Source organism: Podarcis filfolensis (assembly GCF_964270895.1).
Source record: "Podarcis filfolensis genome assembly, chromosome: 10".
Lineage (NCBI taxonomy): Eukaryota > Metazoa > Chordata > Lepidosauria > Squamata > Lacertidae > Podarcis > Podarcis filfolensis.
Genome location: NC_139612.1, coordinates 17,118,406 through 17,142,314, shown reverse-complemented (window position 1 = coordinate 17,142,314; position 23,909 = coordinate 17,118,406). Strand labels below are relative to the sequence as shown.

The 23,909-nt window shown below is 44.6% G+C and overlaps 1 protein-coding gene across 5 annotated transcripts in view; it reads right to left on the bottom strand.

Moving 5' to 3' along the window:
- Positions 1-23,909, bottom strand: part of GRM8 (glutamate metabotropic receptor 8) — a 556,355-nt gene that overhangs the window by 292,783 nt on the left and 239,663 nt on the right. The gene's annotated exons all lie outside the window — the stretch shown is intronic.

The window sequence follows — 23,909 nt, the reverse complement described above, 5'->3', positions numbered from 1 at the left end:
CATCCAAATACCACAGTAGCATACAGTCTAGTCATTGCAGAAACAGCTGCAGTAAGTGTCAGCAAACAGAATCTTGGGGCAGTTGCTTGGCTCCATGTACTCTGGCAGGGCCAACATGGCTAATGGCACCCATCCCACTACCCCAGGCATAGGCAAACTCGGCCCCCCAAATGTTTTGGAACTACAACTCCCATCATCCCTAGCTAACAGGACCAGTGGTCAGGGATGATGGGAATTGTTGTCTCAAAAAATCTGGCAGGCAGAGTCTGCCTATTCCTGCACTACCTCAAACAACACTGTGCTCCCACCCAGCACTGTTGCTGTCAATATTCGCTCTAGGCACCATGCTTTGAATTTTGAGGAGTCTAAGAGAAGAAGAGGGGACGCGGGTGGTGCTGTGGGTTAAACCACAGAGCCTAGGACTTGCCGATCAGAAGGTCGGCGGTTCGAATCCTCACGACAGGGTGAGCTCCTGTTGCTCGGTCCCTGCTCCTGCCAACCTAGCAGTTCGAAAGCACATCAAAGTGCAAGTAGATAAATAGGTACCGCTCTGGCGGGAAGGTAAACGGCATTTCCGTGCACTGCTCTGGTTCACCGGAAGTGGCTTAGTCATGCTGGCCACATGATCCGGAAGCTGTACGCTGGCTCCCTCGGCCAATAAAGCGAGATGAGCACTGCAACCCCAGAGTCAGCCACGACTGGACCTAATGGTCAGGGGTCCCTTTACCCTTTAAGAGAAGAAGAGTTTGGATTTGATATTCCACTTTATCACTACCCTAAGGAGTCTCAAAGCGGCTAACATTCTCCTTTCCCTTCCTCCCCCACAACAAACACTCTGTGAGGTGAGTGGGGCTGAGAGACTTCAGAGAAGTGTGATTAGCCCAAGGTCACCCAGCAGCTGCATGTGGAGGAGTGGAGACGCAAACCTGGTTCACCAGATTACGAGACTACCGCTCTTAAGCACTACACCACACTGGCTCTCCACCACAGATTGCACCTATCCACCACAGATTGGAGCTGAGAAGCCATTTGCCCAGAATCCAAATGTATTTCTGTCACCCACCAGTTGATGTCATCAGAAGGAAGAAAGCGATGGGTGGGTGGTAGCCATGCCAGGCATGGTCCAAGTCAGCACCAGAGGTGCATTGACAGCATCATACTGAGGGCCTTCAATATATTTGTTCCCACTGTTTCCATCAACCAATCAAAAAGATTCCATTGGCCCACCATTAGGGAATAATTTTAGTATACCAGCCCTGGAACATCTTAAATTAGGATTGATTGCAATGTACCCCGATGCCATGGCAGATCCCAGCATAGGCTCTCGAGACGACTGACTGGAGTTAATGCACTTCTAAATTGCAAATACCCACAATCTGTATCCTAATTGGCAAGTTCACACTCTATTATTTCATTCACTGCTTAAGCCGCTTACATAAAAAGAGCTGGAAGGAGAGCTCTCTTTGCTTCATGTGGGTCAGGTCATATTTATGCCCAAAGTCTTTTCACTGTAAATATACATTTTCTCCCTCCCTTGAACCACCCCACAAGCTAATCTATCCCCGGATGATTTCCTTTGCACAGCAGTTTCTTTTTTTAACTTCCCTTCTTGTTTTAGTTTTAATATTTAATTGGTTATATAACACACCTTTGTTGTTTTATTTTACAACTGCTTGTTAGTAATTGTCGTCTGGGTGACCCGTTTTTCTCTTGCAACGTTCCTTCTACCTCTGTGGTATTAAAAACTCGCCTTGAGTTATAACTTTTAAACTTAAAAAAAACTAAATACTAAAAGAGCATTCCACTCATAGAGGTCTGTGCCTTTCTGGTGCTATTTGGCTAAACAAAATTAAAGGCATTCTTGCTATTTGTCATTCCTTTTCCTAACGTTCTGCAAACTGTGACTGCTTTGGTATACAGTGGTACCTTGGTTCTCAAACTTAATCTGTTCCAGGAGTCCGTTCAACTCCCAAAACTGTTTGGCTTCTGAGAAACGTTCACAAACCGGAACACTTACTTATGGGTTTGTGGCATTCGGGAGCCAATCAAGCCGTTTGAGAACCAAGGTACCACTGTACTGACTCCTCTCTGTTTCTGAACTACAGGTTCCCCTCACTGAGGTCACATCCACCCCATACATTTTTGAAAAACTATTAAAGTGATATAATAGTCATGAAGAATCGTGGGAACTGTAGTTAGTTAAGGGCACTGTGTTTCAGTTCACTCAGTACACCACTATCAAAAATGTATAATGTTTGCAACAGGATCGGGAAACCTGATTTTAAGAAATTGTATTAAATTATAGTAATTTGGTTTGATTTGCAATAATTTAGAAAATTAATAAAAATATTTTTTTAAAAAATGTATAATGTCAATGTAACTGCAATTGAAAGGAAAATTAAACTCGACACCTAAAGAAAAGGCATGGAAGTGTGGAAGAGAACTGAATATGAGGCCAGAAGTTGAACCTGCTGGTTTTGCTACAATACAAATGCATCTAAAAAACAGCAACTCTATTCAGCAGTGGGGACTTGTAACAATGAAACCAGAAGGCAAAGTCTCTGTAGTTATTTTCTTTGTGTGCCAGTCCCTTTCAAGAATCCAACTCAGTAACACCAGTCCAGTATTCAAATACCTGAATTCATGAAATTAATTTGGACATGGTAGCAGCAGCTAAAGAAGAACTAATTTCTGTTGTAAAAATATCAGAACATGGGGCCAGCCACCTTAATAAAGGTAAAGGTAAAGGGACCCCTGACCATTAGGTCCAGTCGTGACCGACTCTGGAGTTGCGGCGCTCACCTCGCTTTATTGGCCGAGGGAGCCAGCGTACAGCTTCCGGGCCATGTGGCCAGCATAACGAAGCAGCTTCTGGAGAACCAGAGCAGTGCAAGGAAACACCGTTTACCTCCCCCCCGGAGCGGTACCTATTTATCTACTTGCACTTTGACATGCTTTTGAACTGCTAGGTTGGCAGGAGCAGGGACCAAGCAACAGGAGCTCACCCTGTTGTGGGGATTCAAACCGCCGACCTTCTGATCAGCAAGTCCTAGGCTCTGTGGTTTAACCCACAGCGCCACCCGCATCCCAGCCACCTTAATAGAAATGTTTAAAACTAGTTTACTCACACCCTTCTTCTCCAGCACTGGTTGTAGATGGTGTGATGGGGCTGCACCCTTCACTTGACCTCCTTTCAGCTGAATCACTGATGTATTCCAAGGTGGGAAGGAGGAGAAAGGGCCAACAGTGCAGTGGTGAGGTCAGTGCGGTGCTATTGCACCAGCGGACCCAATCTGGCATTGCTGCCAGCATGTTTGCATTGCTCCAACCTCACTCCTTCCCATCTGCACCCAGGTGTGCAGCAACAATTCAGCTAGAGGGAGTTCAGCTGAATGGCAGTTTCCCCATGCTCTCAGTTACCGCCCCATGTTCAAGGTGGCTGCAGTGTTCGGGCACTAGCAGTGGAAAGGCTGAGTGAAAATGCCTTCCCCCAATTCTCCACACCATTTGTGGATGTTGAAATGGGAGAGGGGATTTGATTGAGGTGAGGGGAAATTCTCCAATGCTCTTCAGCGGAGGTGAAAGAGAAAATTATCAGAAATTCTTTCAGAACAGTATCTTCTGAGAAATTTCAGTTTACTTAATGTTGGACACAATTCTAGCAACAGTTCAGGAAGAACTCAAAAGAGAACACCAGAAAATGCTTTTCTGAGACATTTTAGTCCAGCCTTCTGTGCAGAAGTAGACATTTTCTTCAGACAGGGCATGATAAGCTTACTACTATGAAAGGTGGAAATAAATTCACAGGGTATTATATGAAGAAATAGTTTCTATGTTCTTAAAAAAAAAAAAAAGTATTAGAACTATAGGAGCTGGCCAAGTACCAGAAGTGCTGAACAAATAAAAGGGATTGGCTATCACCATCATCCCCTTCATGGATCACTGCCTTGCTGTGGCGAAGGGGCTTGAAGAACTCAGAGAAGCTATGAACTATGCCGAGCAGGGCCGTATAGTAAAAGCTATGGTTTTCCCAGTAGTGATGTATGGAAGTGAGAGCTGGACCATAAAGAAGGCTGATCGCCGAAGAATTGATGCTTTTGAATTATGGTGCTGGGGGAGACTCTTGAGAGTCCCATGGACTGCAAGAAGATCAAACCGATCCATTCTTAGGGAGATCAGCCCTGAGTGCTCACTGGAAGGACAGATCCTGAAGCTAAGGCTCCAATACTTTGGCCACCTCATGAGAAGAGAAGACTCCCTGGAAAAGACCCTGATGTTGGGAAAGATGGAGGGCACAAGGAGAAGGGGATGACAGAGGACGAGATGGTTGGATAGTGTCTTCGAAGCTACAAACATGAGTCTGACCAAACTGCGGGAGGCAGTGGAAGACAGAAGTGCCTGGCGTGCTCTGGTCCATGGGGTCACGAAGAGTCGGACACGACTAAACGACTAAACAACAACATCACCATCATACTCAACATTATGTCTCATCTAGTTGTGTTCATTACAACCCTGTAATGTAAGCCAGTTTTATTGTTCCCAATACAGCAGTGGGCAGGATGGACACTGAGTGACTTACCTAAGGCAAATTTTAGTGAGTTCCTGACAAAATTCTTACTAGGGACTTCCTGATGTGTTGCTCAGTTTCTTAGCTACTATGCTATACCAGCTCTCCATCATATGCTGCTTGGGATTCCCAGGAATGTATTCTAGATTGAGAACTGGACCAAATGTTTGCTTGGACTGATCCGTCAAGCTAAATCTTATAATCTAAAGTTCAAGTTAGCTCTTTGACACGGTAGCTCATCTCTTGCAAAGCTGATCTTATTTTCCAGGAATTCCACCGAGGTTAAGCTCAATAAATAATAAATAAAAGCTTTGCAATTTGCAAATGAAGCTTATCAACCCCAAATGCAAATTATACCCGTACAGATAAAATTCTAATGTGATAAGGGATAAATCCATATCAAGACAAATCTTTCTCATTAATATCCTCAGACCCCAAGAGTTAGAGGTGGTGTATCTGTTGATATGCACCATTTTCCAACAAGACTAGAAATGCATTAGCTGCTGCTGCTGCTGCTGCTGCTGCTTCTTCTTCTTCTTCTTCTTCTTCTTCTTCTTCTTCTTCTTCTTCTTCTTCTTCTTCTTCTTCTTCTTCTCCTTCTTCCTGAAAATAAGCTAAAGGATGTTCTAACTTCCCCCATGCTGACCTGCTCTCTTTTTAGCTTTAAGGTATGTGCAGATGGAGCAGCCAATAGTGAAATATGAACAGCTACGCTATGTTCATTGCAACTGTAAACAAAATATGTCTGGCCTAGTTTTACCTTTCAGGCCAGCAGCCAGCAAACATAATTGGCTCTCCATATATTCACAGTCATTTTAGGAACAGAGGCATTACTTTAGTGATTACGCAGATCAAGTATCATCTGAGCTAAATTGACTTTATCTGTCAATATTAGCAACTGGATAAACTCAATGGTTTTCATTTTGTGAAGGTGGAATGCTAATATTCACTGCCAGTTGGAAAGGGATGGGTTGGAGCACAAAGCCAATCCATGAAGTTCTGTGATGTGAAGTGAAGGACAGGATGATTCCTTGACTGTTCCACAAATAGAAGCCAACTGTGAGATTTTGACCAGCTTCGGCCCATCTGAAGCTGATACAGGTTCGTCTTATCTTGAGCCCAAGCAGAGTAGTCCACACAGCAGAAGGATAAGCAGTATGTGCTACATTCTTTAACTTTATTTACACTCTATGCTGAGAGAATGCAAACATGCATCTTGCCTCTGTGAGAGCAGAGAAGCAACAACTCTCGGAAACAAAGAACACCGAGAGAACAGTGAAAAACAGGAAACCAGTGTACGTCACATCCAGTCTCCCATTTCCCGTGGGAACCCAACAGTAACTCTGACTGTGGAATGTAAACAATTGTCTTGTGACAAGCATTTTGCTGCACAGTGAAGGAAGCAGAAACCAACATCCTCCCCTGTCAGGGAACTGACATTGGAGTGAGAGGCGGAGGCAAGGCTCCCAAGCGATGCTGGAGAAGGGCCCAGCAGGGAGAGAGGCAACTCATTGGCTGGGGAAGGAAATCAACGTAACACCAGGGATAAAGGGGGACAGATGGGGGAATCGGCGAGGGGGCTCCAGGACTCCTCGCCGGAGACCAGCGGGGAGAGCACGGGTCCTCCGCTGCCCACACCCACCCTGCACAGAAGACTTCCGCGCAGGGAAAGTAGGCGGCGACTTGGCGTCAAAGAACTTCTTTGCTGGAAGAAGTTCAAGAAACGCCCACTGACGGATTCTGCTAGCGACTGAAACAGCCACGAAGTGAAGGGCTGTCCAGACAGAAAAGGTTTAACCAGGCAACCTAGCCAGGAGTGGCGGCAACTTACGCACGAGCAACCCCTATAACCATTACATCCCCCTTTCTGTGAACATCACTGGGCAGCATGTTCGTACAATATCAGTACAAACCCAACTTCTGCACATAGGTACAGTGTTGATCCCTTGCTACAACCTTGGACAATACATCAGCAGGAATTTCATTACCTGGCATATAGGACACCATTACGTGTCCCTTCTGAATACATTCCCTAGCATGTTGCAGTTTCAATTGCAAATGCTTCGTGCTTTGCTTACAACCTTCAGAATTCAGCAAAGCCAAACATGCTTTGTTGTCCTGGTAAACCTGGATTGGACATTTGACAGGAAGCACAGGAAACCAGTGTACGTCACATCCAGTCTCCCATTTCCCGTGGGAACCCAACAGTAACTCTGACTGTGGAATGTAAACAATTGTCTTGTGACAAGCATTTTGCTGCACAGTGAAGGAAGCAGGAACCAGCACCAACCAGACCGACAGCCGCCTCTGACTTCAGCACTGGAGAATGGGTACAACGTTCTCCACAGCACCTGATGGCAAAACAGCTTAGGGGGCACAGGACAAGATAAGTGACAAACACAGCTCTGCCCTCCAACTGGAAACAGAAGGAGCTGTTGATTTTGGTTCTCTCCACTTCTCATTTTTCCAGTTGTAAATTCAGTTCTCCACATTCATGAACCGTTTTTATTTTATTTTTTAAAAACCTCCTCAAAATTTAAAACATCTTAGTGCAAATTTCTCCTGATACTGTAAGCACATTTTTTTGTATGTAGCTTTGATTGATGTACATAATTTTATCGTGTTTTTAATATTCTGTTGGGAGCTGCCCAAAGTGGCTGGGGAGGCCCGGCCAGATGGGCAGAGTATAAGTAATAAATTATTATATTATTATTTTTGCAAGCAATTTCTCCTAATATTTTTGCATGTTATTTTTACGGGCAATTCTTTCCTAATATATGCAAATCAGGAAACATCATTTGGTTGGAGAACTGCATTGCAACCTTTGGAGAAATGTGGATTTTAAAGGAAAATTGTGTTTCGGATTGCATGTTATTTTGGAAAGTGCAAATTTGATAATTTCACCTTGAAATGCAAACTGAAATTAATTCCTGCCCCATCCCTACCTTCAACCTATGCTCCTTCCACTCCCTGTCCCTTGCTATTACATACAGGGAGCTTTTGGAGGTGAGAAGAAGAAGAAGAAGAAGAAGAAGAAGAAGAAGAAGAAGAAGAAGAGGAGGAGGAGGAGGAGTAGTAGTAGTAGTAGTTTGGATTTGATATCCTGCTTTATCACTACCTGAAGGAGTCTCAAAGCAATTAGCATTCTCCTTTCCCTTCCTCCACCGCAACAAACACTCTGTGAGGTGAGTGGGGCTGAGAGACTTCAAAGAAGTGTGACTAGCCCAAGGTCACCCAGCAGCTGCATGTGGAGGAGCGGAGACGCGCACCCGGTTCAGCAGATTACAAGTCTACCGCTCTTAACCACTACACCACACAGGTGTAGTAATGGGTCACCTTTCCATTAGATAGATTGAGGCCACCTGAAGCAACCTCCTCACTTTGTTTAATGGTAGGATCGGTTCTGCTCCTCGCCCCCCCCCCAATACACACAGACACACACATTAGTGAGCAAGCCCATCAGGATGAAAGTATTAGTCTTGACACTCTCACTTTTGTGCTAGCAAATGCCACACAAGAAATTTTACACAACATCTTAAGCAGCACAGTCTGGAACACAACACTGCCTACTAACTGCAGATATTCTGTTTAAAAAGCACGAAAAGAGGACCTAGAATAAACTAGGACTTCCTCTCTCTCCTCCCCACTTGCTGAGAACAACTGAAGTCTGTCTGAGGGTACAATGAAATGTTGTAGAAGACGCATAGCTTCTGCTGGCATGCCTTGTTTGCTTCAGGTAACTCCTAGAGAAACTCCACTTCTGTTCAACATGATGGTCAGCTGCCACTGGCAAGGCCAGGGCAATATCACATGGTACTGAACTGACAGTGATGCTATTTTCAACAGCAGTCCCTCATTGTCCATGTTCAGTTCCTCCCTAAGGCATTTGCTTGCAGTGAATTTAACACACAACACCCACCTGACGAAGACATCAGTGTACCTTCACAACCACATGTCATAACACTGAGCACTTCACTGGTGCACCGGATAAGTACAAACATTATTCTAGATAATTGACAGAACATCTTGTGCAGGAGGGAAAGATTGCATATGCAGCAAATACAACCACTTACCAGTGACACACACACACAATGCTATTTTTCTAGAAAAAGAGGTTCCGGAACTCACCATGAACGCCTCCCTTGTTCTCTTATAATGGCAATGGCGCCCACTTGAGAGGTGCCAGAACTGAGTTCTGCTGAGTTCTTACTGAAAAATGCCCTTTATGTGTATGTGTGTATATACAGTATATATTCCATGACATGACTCACATGATGACTATCCCTGGAACAATTCTGCCTCTATTGAAGTAATCATTTATAAAAGCCCCCAACAATCCTTCCACATTAGAATCCTGAACAATCTGTTCTTTTATTTAAACCGGGGTGAAGGGTCTGGGCAGCGGGCCCAATCGTTATCTCCCCCACTCCTTGTGGGCCATATCTGACAGGTGGGCCAGGATACCCACCTGTCAATCACCTTGTGTCACAAGGATGTCAGGTGACCCCTTTTTGCCTGCAGAGTTTGAAATCAAACTCTGCAGGCAAATGCACACCTTGGAGAGCTCTGTGGAGCCCTTGCAGAGTGTTTTGATAGGGACTTCACAAGACATGTCAATCAGCTGTTACAAGGCCAACCATTAGCCGGCTAATTGGGCCCATGGGCCAGAGATTTCCCAGTCCCTGATTTATACCATGGCTATTCTACAGAAGTGCAGTTGTGTCGCTCCAGTACATGTTTTGCTTTGGGTTATGATTGCTGATGACGCCCCCCCCCCCTTTACACAAAAGGATAGGGTAAAAATCGGAGCAAAAATTACCTTCAGGCTTGACGGCATTAGTACATTTCCATCTGCCCAATTCTCTTCCCTTGTAAAATATGACGAGAATAAAACTAAATCTTGTGTACTACTTCAGTTGCTGGGCACCATTTGAGAGTTTAGTGATATTAAGGCACTGCAATACTTCTTCCATAATGGAACAGCAAAAAGAGAAATGGCTTTAGTCAGTGAGCAAAGGAGTCATTTGGCAGTCCTTGCCTTAAATAATCCTACTGAAGTCAAACTTTTTTTATAAAAAAAAACAAACCTGTAATCGCGGAGTTGGTTTTATCACTGCGGCAGCTTTAAGAGAAGCCTGGAGGGTTTGGTTATGAGATTTGGTTCAGAGAATCAGGCTTATGAAAATGGCCGGGTGTCTTTTAAGTGCTGAATGCCAAAAGGTGAACTATCCTTGGGGGCGGACAAAGTTTTAGGAATGGATCTGCTAATTATCCTTGACTGTGTCATGGAAGAGCAAACGATTAGCACAAATAATAAAAGCCCTAAGGAGCGCATGCAGAACCAGAGGAGCTGGGGGATGACAAAATGTGTTTCGGAAGGATAACGCCAGTCTCTCTGACTTAAGGGGGGAAATGCTTGAGCAGAGAAATGCACAGGAATTCTGCACATGGCATTTCTTCAAGTGCCTGGAGATGGGATGAAAGCGTGTCCCTGTGCTTTGAGGCACTATGTGCTCATTTTTTAAAAAATGGGCTGTTAAAGAAGATATTGTGGGCAGTGCATTTAAATGTGCAATAATACACTTCCATATTGACAGCTGAATCCTGAAGGTGCAAAGCACAATAGAAAACACATGACAGACTTTAACGGGGGCAGGGAGAGATAATATAGAAGTATTTCTAAAGTGGATAACTGCATCTCTGCTGCTCGGCAAATTCTCATCTCTGCGGAATCCTGTGGTGTTGCCTGGAATTTAGAAACTTACCTTTCCTTCTGTTGAGTTCCTGCACTCTGGTTTATGGAGAGCTTATGGGCAGCTGGAAACAGCATTCTGTCACTATTTCTCAACTACTGATTCTCATCGAAGCAGCGGCCCCCTTCTCTGTGCTTTATGTGTGTTGTACAGTGTTGCAGCTGCTATGATATGAATGGCTAGATACTGGCATGGGCAGCGATTAAAGTAATGGCATGGCTTGCCAGGTATTCAGGGCAAGTAAGCATTGGTGACGTCTCTGCAGGAACAGAGCGGGTCAGGAGCCAGCAAGAACAACTAGGAGTAAATCTCAGATTCTCATTCCAATCGCCTCAAGTTCTGGACAGCATCACACCTTATCTCAAAGTCCACAGAAACACAGCAAAATTCATAAAGACAACCTTGTTAGGCCTACTTACTAAAATTGCAGGGCAGCTGCTGTTTTGCCACTCTGTACTAGCTCCTGAATTTTCAGATAGATGATAGATAGATAGATGATAGATAGATAGATAGATAGATAGATAGATAGATGATAGATAGATATAGACAGAGATAGATGATAGATAGATGATAGATGATAGATAGATAGATAGATATAGATAGATAGATAGATAGATGATAGATGATAGATAGATAGATGATGATAGATAGATAGATAGATAGATAGATAGATAGATAGATAGATGATAGATAGATAGATAGATAGATAGATAGATAGATAGATAGATATAGATACTGTATATAAAAATACATAGATACAGGAACACATATACATGCTGGGTTGTTGTTTAAAAAAGCATTCAACAGCACTTCACACAAGTTTGCTCCCTTTTGGGATTTAGCTAATCACAGATATAATAGATTATGATTAACCAAACAGATATTTAATTTCTGCTGCAGAACATTTTGGCTTCTGCCTTTGTCTGGTGAAAATGAAAGGATGATACTGCCAAGGTGGCCATTACAGAGTTATGAGGATGAAATGTTCAGGAGGACTTCATTTGCCAAAACTAAGTGATGCTTTGTACCACGCTCCACGTTGACGCTACGTGATGTTAATGTCTCCAGTATGGAACCAGAAGTTCTCTCTCTAAGCTAACATTGTAGGATCAGCTGGCATTTCTCTTCCCATTATTGATAACTCTGACAGGCTGCGGTTCTCAGAATCGAAATGTTTAGCAACTCCACTCCTGCGGTTAAAAGGGCAGATATGTGGTTTCTATCATATGCATGTAAGTCAGTTGTAGTTTTACCTATTTACTGGATACAGCATCCTGGTTGTTTGCACTCAGTGATATGGACTACACTGCAGAAGATGCTCTGTTTGATGTGTTAGGATTGGATTTTGGATTTGATATCCCGCTTTATCATTACCCTAAGGAGTCTCAAAGCGGCTAACAATCTCCTTTTCCCTTCCTCCCCCACAACAAACACTGTGTGAGGTGAGTAAGGCTGAGAGACTTCAGAGAAGTGCGACTAGCCCAAGGTCACCCAGCAGCTGCATGTGGAGGAGCGGGGAATCGAACCCGGTTCACCAGATTACGAGTCCACCACTCTTAACCACTACACCACACTGGCTCTCAGATGTGGCATGTCGTACTCACCCATCCTGGTACTTTTGAAGGCAGCTGTATCCATGAGAGACCCGCAGGTTTGAGTGTTGTTTCTGATGCTTTTGAAAACAACCACCGTATTTTTCTGTGTACAGTGGTACCTTGGGTTAAGTACTTAATTCATTCCAGAGGTCCGTTCTTAACCTGAAACTGTTCTTAACCTGAAGCACCACTTTAGCTAATGGGGACTCCGGCTGCTGCCGTGCCACCAGAGCACCATTTCTGTTCTCATCCTGAAGCAAAGTTCTTAACCCGAGGTACTATTTCTGGGTTAGCGGAGTCTGTAAACTGAAGTGTATGTAACCTGAAGTGTATGAAACCCAAGGTACCACTGTATTAGACAAAGTTTTTTGACTCAAAAATCATGTCAAAAAACTGGGGTCGTCCAATACATGGATAGTGGCATGGGGGTGGGGGCATTTGCCAACCAGCCGGATGGTGGGAGCGCAACTTCCCCTGATGCTGCTGTGGGGGGGGGGGAATGATCTAGGGAGTGTTTCCTGCCCGCAGCTGTGTGGGGAGAGAAGCTCAACAACTTTGGGCCATCTCCCATCATCTGCTTAAAACTGAGTCACTAAAAATAGGGGGGGGGTCTTATTCATGGGGGCATCTTATAGATGGGAAAATACGGTATATATGAATTATATGAATTGCAGTGTTGGAAGGGACCACAAGAATCTTCTAGTCCCGTGGTTCCCAACGTGGGGCACATACCCCACAGAGGGGCAATTTGATTTTAAAGGGGGGCAATTTGAGAATGTGTTACTAACAGTGAATGGCCTTTTAGGCTTCCTCCACGTGAATAAGACTTCACTCTTTGAATAATAAGAATAAATTTAATAAGAATTTTTTTTTATTTATACCCCACTCTTCCTGGTTCAGAAAACCAGGCTCAGGGCGGCTAACAACAAATTTAAAACACTTAACTGATGCAACAAAAGCAGCATAAAATACAGTATAAAACGTGAATAACAATAAATTCAGAATTCAAAAATCAATTTAGGGGGAAAATCCATCCAATAAGCATCAGATGATCACCAGGGCTAGCTGGCTAAATTAGTCCTATTTGGGCCAGCGAATTATATGTCACATGGGTGGGGCATTAGGATTTTAGAGATGCTTAGGTGGGGCATGGCCAAACAGGTTGGGAACCACGGATCTAGTCCAATCCCCTGCAGGACAGGAATCCTTTGCCCAATGTTGGGCACAGCCCTGAGATTGTGAGTCTCAAGCTCTACTGACAGCTATCTCTCACCAGATGTCAGGGGAGCCGACTTGGGCCCCAGGTTACGGGTGCCCGGTGCATGCCCCGGGCCTCGTGTGACCTCAGAAAGCATCTCTGAGGTCTTGGGAGGTCCCAGACATGACTCCTGGTGCTTCACAAGGCACCCAAAGTTGCATCAGGGAACCTGTGGTGTGGGTGCTGAGCACCCACAACAAAAATTTTGTGGGTGCTCAGACACTCAGAGCCCCCTATAGTTGGCACCCCTGCCAGATGTGTTCCAAGCAAGAATCTTTTCTGCCACCTGCTACTTGATTCGTTTAACTGCAAGCATCAGGGACCAGACCTGCCCCATAGTCATGTGCTCTGTTACTGAGCCCTAGACCATGACAGTGATGTTCAAACCGGCCGTGGTGCATTCAAGCACTGTCCTTATTCTGTTGGTCCTCTGTGAGATTCCTTCTTTGTAGGCAGGGCTATTACCTACTTTGCTTAGTCAAGTAAGCAGTGATGTCTCTCTCAGGAGTTTTGTTTCTCCCTCTCCACCTATTAGGAGCGAACAGGCTGCATGAGTCTTTCTACCCGCTCAGATATAATTTGCCAGATGATGCAAGTTTTTCTGCCTGGTCCACATCCCACCCATAAAGAAGGAGGCTGGGGAACGTCGCCCCCAATAAGATAATTGCCTCCCCAGGGAACATGGCCATGTTATCTTCATAAAGTAATGAGGGCAGTAAGTGTTGTGCTGGAAATATTGGTTTCTCCTGTCTGGAACACAGCATTTCAGGGGCAATTTTTGTTATTCAGAGAGGCCATGGCTGAGAAAAAGAATACAAGCCTTGGGAACAGAATGTCACCGATTCAAGCCCTAAAACCTTCAGGTAATGGATCATTTGAAATAGGGCTAAGAAAGACCTATGTCTCAGAGCTTAGAATCTAAGAAAGGCCTATGTGTCAGACTTAAGAAAGGCAAGGTAGACAATCAAGGGTTTAATAGCTTGACTCGATATATGCTAGGCCCATATATAACCTTTAACAGATGTGGCAGTGTGGATAGAATCAGTTTTAATCCTTTTTTCATGGGCGAATATTCCTTTGAACCTTGTCATAAGAACAAACAAAAAAAGAATTTGCTGGATTAGTCCAATGGCCCATCTTGTCCCGCATCCTGTCCTCAAAAGTGACCAACCAGATGTCTGTGGGAAACCCGTAAGCAGGATCCAAGCACAAGAGCACTCTCCTGTCCTGTGGTTTCCAGCAGCTGGTATTCAGAAACATTGGTCCCTCTAAGTTGTAGAGACAGATCATAGACATCATGTCTTGTAGCCATTATCTTTGTTTTTCAGCTCTCTTCCAGGGCATTTATTTTGTGCAGCTGATATCCAAGAGTTGTTAGGAGGCCTCTACAATTCCCTGGGAAAAGGAACTGATTGTTAAACCTCTCCAACAATTGTAACTCCGTGAGGGGAATAGCTTTCATCACTCTTAACAAACTACAGTTCCCAGGATTCTTTGCGAAAGGTATGGTTCCTTAAGGAACGCGGGTGGCAATGTGGTCTAAACCACAGAGCCTAGGGCTTGCCGATCAGAAGGTCGGAGCTTCGAATCCCCGCGATGGGGTGAGCTCCCATTGCTCAGACCCAGTTCCTGCCCACCTAGCAGTTCGAAAGCACGCCAGTGCAAGTAGATGAATAGGTACCGCTCCAGCAGGAAGGTAAACAGCATTTCCGTGCACTGCTCTGGTTCACCAGAAGCGGCTTAGTCATTCTGTCCACATGACCCGGAAGCTGTCTGTGGACGAACGCCGGCTCCCTCGGCCTATAGAGCGAGATGAGTGCCGCAACCCTAGAGTCATCCGTGACTGGACCTAATGTTCAGAGGTACCTTTACCTTTATCTTTATGGGTCCTTAAAGTGGTGTAATAAATGTATGGTACAGATGGAGCCTATGTCTCATGGCATTTTAGCAGGAAAGAGTAAGGTGTGCAGAATATCCAGAAACACTGCAGAGATGTTTATTGTGGTACAGCTGTCTTCCAAATATCTCATAGTTCTCCCCACCCCCACAAAGTGCACAATAGATAGATCAGGGTTCGGCAAGGTTTACCTCACCTGGGCCGGTTCACTCCAGCAGAGATCTCTCTGTGGGCTGGATTGCGCCTGTGCCTGAGATTTCTGGCATCTGCGCAGATGCAATTTCCGGTGCCAGGGAAGCGAGTCCCCACACGGTGCTGCACTGGTTTAGTGCGGCACGTGGGGGCTCGCCGAGCAAGCGGCTCGGTTCGGGGGCAGCTCTTGGGCTGGTTAAATGACCCCCGTGGGCCGTATTAGAATTTCAGCTCCGTTCGTCCGAGCTGATATGTCTCATCTTCCTTTGAGCCCAGCAGAGCATTAAAAACCATGCCACAACGGAAGGACGAGGCAGGTATGGTGCTACATTGTTATACTTCATTACTAAGCTATGCAGAGAGCAAAGAAAAATACATCTCCTCTCTATGAGAGCAGAGAGCAAGTGAACAAAGGAAAACGAAAGAACAAGGAAACAGGAAACCAGTAACGTCACATCCTGTCTCCCTTTCCTGTGAGAATCCAACAGTATCTGGACTATGTGGAATGTAAACAGTCCTGTGACTTGCAAGCAGCTGCTCAGTGAGAAACAGAAACTAACAGGCCGCTTGTGGCCCATGAGCCTTAGGTTGCCTACCCCTGAGATAGATGAATATTTTGTGGGCTCAGTTAAAAAGATTACCTAGAAAACTTTCTGTGCTTGCTTGTCCTTCTAAATCTTTAATGGGAGTTTTGGGAAGGGAAGAAAGTGTCCAGTTACTCAAGATGAAGTTATTGTCCTACTCAAATACATACTAAGCTGTAGAAGAGAGGAAGACAAAAATATGCTCAGGGGGAAATGCTGTAAAGAACAGCAGCGAAAGAGCTTAGTTTGAAAAGTACTTCTTTGCAAAAGTACCCTCCAACGTTTACTGGAAACGTTGTCTTTCTGAGGCAATGAGCTTAGATAAGGCAGCAGCTTCTGAAAAGCCTGCAATTACACAGGTATACAATTAACTTCACCACAAAATGTGAACACTGTGCATTAGTGGACATCATTATTCCTGTAAAGCATTACCACAAAGGAGAGCGAGTTTTATTGTGAATCTAATTTCCTTGTAGATAATTTATCAATAACCTTTCTTTTATATCCGCATGATTGATAGACTTCTCAACATGAAGAATGCCGGCAGGTTTGTGCTTTTTTATTATTTGAAAAAATGCTAGCTACGGTAATATGATGGGTCTTCCTTCCTTCCTTCCTTTTTTTTTTTAAACAAAAGCTCTGTTTTTTAAAAAGTGACGCCAAAAACTATACCACACAAAAATCTATTATCCCTAAAACATTATAAAAGAAAAAAAAATATATGCATGCATACATATTATTCAGCATCATTAACTTCACAACTGTATTAGTCATTCAAGCTTGGCCCAGGCGTAATGGAAGGCAAATTAAGCTATATCAATTGGTCTGAATGAAGACATCTAACAAAGCAACATTATTAGTCCAGTAGGCTCTTGGGAAACAAACTTTGGGTCTGAAACACTAATAAAAAGTACATGGCTTTTCTTTCCCTGAAAAGCAGCTCTGTAAAGGATGACAAATGAGGCCAAGGATAGAATGGGGAGTGTGTCCCTGCTGAGTCTCTTGAGCCTTTCATTGTCTTCTGATACTTGACTAAGCTACCCTCCTGAACAGCTGGACAGTGTGAGAGGAGATGGGACTGCTTTTCTCTTATCTATTGGTAGAATACAGAGGGCAGTATTCCTGTATTTGCGTGGCGAGTTCCCGCCTCCCCCCGGTGGAAATAATGACACATGACACAAGTATTTAGGTTAATGGGCTAAAAATGGCCACAACTTTATTGGTTACAGGTGATGAGTGGTATTGGCTTAAGCATTGGTCCTACCGACTATTCGGCTTCAGCCTGTTTGCTTGAAGACCGGGAAGGGTTAAGCACCAGTAGGGGGAGTCCTGCTGATGCACATCAACTAGGAACTCCCCCAGGGTCACCGCTTGGGGGCGTGCCTTAGGCCCTCACCTTCATAGGCTTGAGACAGGGCCACGCCCCCCAGAATCCTTTACCGGACTACCCTTCGCAGTCCGGGGGAGGTGATGGCGTTTCCTCCCCCCATTCATCTACATAACAATACCCCTACCAATGCCTAACTGCCACTCGAGCAATCGCTCGCCGCCAATACCCTCAGACCTGCAAGCAATCCCTAATCCCAGCGGATACATCAGCCAACCAGACATCATTTCCCGCATTGGAAAGATGTACGCCATCGTCTCTGGACAGTGTTGTGAGGAGGTGGAACTGCTTTTCTCTTATCTATTGGTAGAATACAGAGGGCAGTATTCCTGTATTTCTCAAAGGAATTGTCCTCTGGGGTTCCACAAGACTTGGATCTATACATCAGGTGCTTTCCAATAGCTACTCCATCAGGAGTAGCTAACATGACACTCTGCAGAGTGTCATGGTAAAAGGTAAAGGGACCCCTGACCATTAGGTCCAGTCATGGCTGACTCTGGGGTTGTGGCGCTCATCTCACTTTATTGCCCGAGGGAGCTGGCATACTGCTTCCAGGTCATGTGGCCAGCATGACTAAGCCACTTCTGGCAAACCAGAGCAGCGCACAGAAACACTGTTTACCTTCCCGCAAGAGCAGTACCTATTTATCTACCTACTTTCAAACTGCTAGGTTGGCAGGAGCTGGGACCGAACAACGGGAGCTCATCCCTCGCGGGGATTCGAACCACCACCCTTCTGAGCAGCAAGCTGTAGGCTCTGTGTTTTAACCCACAGTGCCACCCGCGTCCCAATGAGTGTCATGGTACTCTGTGCATTAGCTGTGCTGGCTGGAGCAGATGGGAACTGACCAGATATGTGCGGGTATAGAGTGGTATATAAATAATTTGGCCTTATTGAGGGGCAGCATTTCAATATGAGTAGAAAAATGAGATTACCCCTAAACATTTTTTAAGGAAAAAGGCACTGTAAATAATAATGGGACGCGGGTGGTCTAAACCACTGAGCCTCTTGAGCTGGCCAATCAGAAGGTCGATAGTTTGAATCCCCGCAATGGAGTGGACTCCTGTTGCTCTGTCCTAGCTCCTGCCAACCTAGCAGTTTGAAAGCACGCCAGCGCAGGTAGATAAATAGGTACCGCTATGGCGGGAAGGTAAATGGTGTTTCTGTACGCTCTGGTTTCCATCATGGTGTCCCATTGCACCAGAAGCGGTTTAGCCAGATGACCCGGAACGGTGTCTGTGGACAAACAGTGGTTCCCTTGGCCTGAAAGCGAGATGAGCACCACAACCCCATAGTCACCTTTGACTGGACTTAACCATCGAGGGGCCCTTTATATTTACCATTGTTGTTGTTGTTGTTGTTGTTGTTATTCAGAAGAAGAAGAAGAACAACAACAACAGTCCAACAACATCCCAAGGGTACCACCTGGCTACCCCTGAGCTATTAGCAGTTTTGTTTTGTTTTTTCAGTTCCTTTCCTAATGATTCCATGGACTTCACCTTCTTCACAGCCACTGGGATGCCATCTCCATTGTGCTATCGACCATGCCCGATATGCATCACTTTACATTTGTTTATACTGAATTGCATTCGTCATTTTTCTGCCCATTCTCTCAGTTTGAAGAGGTCACTTTGGAACTCTTCACAATCTGTTTTAATGATTGTGAGCAATTTAGTATCATCAGAAAACTTCATTTCCGCACTACTCACTCCTAACTCCATATCATTTATGAAGAAATTAAAAAGCACGAGTCCCAATACCTTTTTGGGGGGGACTCCTTCTCTTCTGTCCATCCCCCCCCTACTCTTTGCTCCATGTAACTTAACCAATTTGTGACCCACCAGAGAATCACATAGAATGAATTTCTGCAATGATGAAGAACAAAATATTTGCCTAGTATTTTACTAAAAGCTCATTATGTGTAGCTTTTAGCACTAAGAAGCCAGCTACCTTAACCTTTCTTTCTTAGCCCTGACTTCCGCGTTGCCTTCCTCCTCCTTCAGTTCTGGCTGTCTGCTTTGAATCTGATCATTAAATGGCAGCAATTATTTTCCTCATTTAAATGAAGCACAGCTTCTTCTTCGCGCTGCTTCCAGGCAGGCTGGCATGTTGACCTGCGATCCTGAAAAAGTTGTTTGTAGTAAACATTTATGAGGTGAGGGAACAGCTGCGTGTAGCAGAGCCAGCCTCAAGTCCCTCTCAAGCAGCCATGCCCATAAAAAGAGACCTCTATATGGATCTACACAATAAACATGTCGGGCAGATATTTATCAACCATCTGCACAGCCTCTGCTTGCATTCAGTTTGGCGAGAAATGGAGGACGGGAGAGCCAAAACCTTTCTGACAGGACCCTCCTTATTCTGATTTACTGTGGCCGTGATGCCATTTCTTTCTGTATATATTTGAGTGGCTAGTCTATTCTCGGCCTTCTGAACAAGACGGTGACAAATAGTGGGTGCGATAGCACGATTTAAACTAGTTGGGTAAAGCCTGTGACTGAAAAAGTGGATTCTGTGGCCAAACACAAATTTGAAAATATATGGAAGCTTTCCAGCCAGAATTCTAACATGGAATCAGTTAAGAGGAAGACAGAGAGCCAGGGAGTTAGCTGAATCATGAACTGAAACACGGATAAAATGTGAAGAGAAGCGATCTGTTTTTTCCCCCAGATTTAACAGGGTTAAATAATGGGTGTGTAGCATAACAGGGGAAGCTGTTTCTAAAAATGGCAGGGGAGAGAACAATGGTTTGGACCCCTCAAAGTCATTCCATTACCTGAAAGAGCGTCTCCACCCCCATCGTTCAGCCCAGACACTGAGGTCCAGCTCCGAGGGCCTTCTGGCAGTTCCCTCTCATTGCAAGAAGTGAGGTTACAGGGAACCAGACAGAGGGCCTTCTCAGTAGTGGCGCCTGCCCTGTGGAACGCCCTCCCATCAGATGTCAAGGAAATAAACAACTATCTGACTTTTGGAAGACATCTGAAGGCAGCCTTGTTTAGGGAAGTTTAATGTTTGGTGTTTTATTGTATTTTTAATATTTTGTTGGAAGCTGCCCAGAGTGGCTGGAGAAACCCAGCCAGATGGGCGGGGTATAAATAATAATAATAATAATAATAATAATTATTATTATTATTATTATTATTATTATTATTATTATTATTATTATTAAATTAGTGCAAGGATTTCCATCTGTGCAACAGAACTTCTCCTCCCCTTCCCACATGCACACACCCCAAATTTCTTCCCAATGGTTGGGGGGGGATCCAGATCAGATTGAGGAGGGGGCATGAGCGGTTTGTAGGAAGAAGAATGAAATAAAGTACTATTGCTCAGGGTGCAGAGACTTGTGCTGACGGGATGACTTCATTGGATGCCACCCAGTATTTTCATAATTCTCTAGGCTCCCACAGCATGCTTTTCACATCTCTTCTGCCATACCTTTGAAGGTTTTTCAAAATGCTAACTTTTTTTGCACCGTTGGTTCTGGATCGGATTCATGCAACGAGCAGATAACAAAAACAATAGGTAACAGAACAATGCAATATGATTAAGAGGACTGATCCACTTTGCTTGAATGGCAAATGCATCTTGGGTGCTGAAATGGTCTGGGATGACTTCACAGCTGAAAAGAGGCTCAGTGAAGTTTTGGCGTGCATCACAAATGAGAAGCACAGGATAAGCCCCAGCAGTCAGCAGGGAGAAGGTTGCTTCAGGCAGAAGAATTTAGGCGAACAGATAAAGGCAGAGATTGTTGTCTGAATGCGGGAGCTTCAGGCAGCAAAACGTCTTGGACTGCTGCTGTCGAAGCTTGATTTGGGGCAATTTCCCAAAGCAGAAAGCTGGTCAACACCATTGAATTTTAGGGTGGAGGGATGGAATCACTTTTGGTATGAAACCAGAGAGGCATCATAGTTTAGTATGAAGGCCTCCCCAATACTCCAAGGGTTTGAAATTCATGTCTTAACCCTATGTTTCTTCTGAAGAGATAAATTCAATCTACTGTTGGGATCTTGATCAAAGTGAACTTGCAGGACTGTGCCTTCGATGAGCTTATTTATACTGAATGGTGGTTGGTGTTTCTTGTTTATGACCAACAATTTAGCAACTGGTGTTGATTTAGTTCAATCTTTCAAGTGCTGGGGTTGGAGAAGAACGTAGCAGATTTATTTGCTTCACCTATGCATGGACTATGGAGCTTTTTGTTAAGGTTGTGTGTGAGCAAGCTGCCTTTCTTCCTAACAAAAGCTTTTACTCTGACATTCTGTATATACAGTTATTTGCCTTTGCCCTTTTCCCTTATATCACTTCCAGATTCTATTATTTCCAAACTCTGCTCTAGTAAACATTGTTTTCATGTGCCTTATCATTTGTATTTTTCTTCAGTAAGGGACAAGGTACTAAAATAGTTTGATGTGTATGCATTTGTACAAAATTTGACAATACAGTAATCAAGAGTTTATATGTCTATCTTCATGTTTCAATAATGAATTCCTATTTTCCTAATTTTCACTGGTTGAGATATGCAGACCATTTGGCAGAAGAACTTCAATGAGCACAAAGCCTAGTGCCTGGAGCTCTAAAGACTTCTGCACTCTGAAAGAAAAGAACCTCATAAACATGAAGAAATCCGACGACGTTTCTTGCTACCGTCACCACGGCTAGTTGACAAAGAAAAATCACTTCCAATAAAGCTTCAGATCCATACTTTATGGAGTTTTGCAGGCTGCTGCAGTTGCTTCTGTATTATGACTCTCTAGCTTTGACCTAAAATTCTAAGTCAAAATGCCCAGGCGAAAACTTCAGAGGAAAACTGCTTGCCCTGTTTGTATAGTAAGGGAGCTGTTGTCGTGGTGAAGTAATGCCAGTACTAGAGGTAGGATATTTAAAATGCACTGAAACCAACAATGCATGTATGCTAGATAGACACATGATAGGAGATGAAGTGCAGAGTCCTGTGAGTTTCCTAGAGAGGACTCTGAGAGACACTCCCACTGTGCCCTGTCAGGGGGAAGGCATAGCTATACATATAATCTACACATCTGGCCAGGGCGTTTCCTCTTTGCTCTCTGCACTTTCACCTCATCTCAGCAATGTGAGAACATTTCCATTTTAAACTAGACCAATGGTTCCCAACCTTTTTTGGGCCATGTCCCACCTAAGCATCTCTAAAATCCTGATTCCCCCAGCCCCGTTACGTATAATTCTTATTACTCACAAAGTAAACTCCTATTCACGTGGAGGAAGCCTAAGAGGCCATTAACTGATAATAACTCATTCTTGAATTGCCCCCCTTAAAAATCAAACTGCCTCCCTGTGGGTGCCCCATGTTGGGTACCACGGAACTAAAGTATGTCTTTGTAACTGGATTACCATGTTAAGCATGCCTGAACAAAGCTGCTGTATCTGTGACTCTTCAACAGGTATTCTAAGTGAGTAAATGTATTTTTTTTATTTTTTACCTTTTACAAGATTGTCTGTGTAATTTTTGTTTTATGGGGGGCGGGGGCGGGCAGAAGAATCCAGTCTGCCTCAAAACATCCTGGATTACTTAAATTAAAAAGGCTAAAACTAGCCTACCAAAGCTTCCCCTTTAAGCTGCAAAGGGGTGCACTCTGCTGAACTCACAGACGTGAGGAAGGAAGGATAATATCTACTAAATATATCCTCTCCTAGCATGTCTACATATGCTAGGGACGCATTTGGCGCTGTTGTCTAAACCACTGAGCCTCTTGAGTTGCCCTGTCCCAGCTCCTGCCAACCTAACAGTTCAAAAGCACACCAGTACAAGTAGATAAATAGGCACCGCTGCAGCAGGAAGGTAACTGCCGTTTCCCTGTGCTGGCATTTCCATCACAGTGTTCTGTTGCACCAGAAGCGGTTTAGTCATGCTGGCCACATGACCCGGAAAGCTGTCTGTGGACAAACGCTGGCTCCCTCAGCCTGAAAGCGAGATGAGCACCGCAATCCCAAAGTCGCTTTTGACTGGACTTCACTGTCCAGGGGTCCTTTACCTTTTATCTTTTACATATCCCTACACTAGGGTGCAGGGACGCAGGTGGTGCTGTAGATTAAACCACAGAGCCTAGGACTTGCCGATCAGAAGGTCGGCGGTTCGAATCCCCACAATGGGGTGAGCTCCTATTGGTCCCTGCTCCTGCCAACCTAGCAGTTCAAAAGCATGTCAAAGTGCAAGTAGATAAATAGGTACCGCTCCGGCGGGAAGGTAAACGGCGTTTCTGTGCATTGCTCTGGTTCACCAGAAGCGGCTTAGTCATGCTGGTCACATGACCCGGAAGCTGTACGCCGGCTCCCTCAGCCAATAAAGCGAGATGAGCGCCGCAACCCCAGAGTCAGCCATGACTGGACCTAATGGTCAGGGGTCCCTTTACCTTTACACTAGGGTGCTATGGAGACATTCAGGATATCAGGTAGGCAATGAAGGGTACGCAGGGAGAAACAAACCAAGTTTGGATGAAGCAACCCATGGCTTGTTTGCTCATCTGTGATTTGTTCAGCAAACCATGGTTAAAACAATCCACGGCTGAGCGCTATGTGTGAAGCTGATTCCCAAATGTTGTGCTTGGACAGTTATTAGTTGGGTGTTTAAACGCAGCGGAGCATTCAATAACATTTCCCCTTACTGCTAACAGTGTGAACTGGTACAAACCCAGACTCT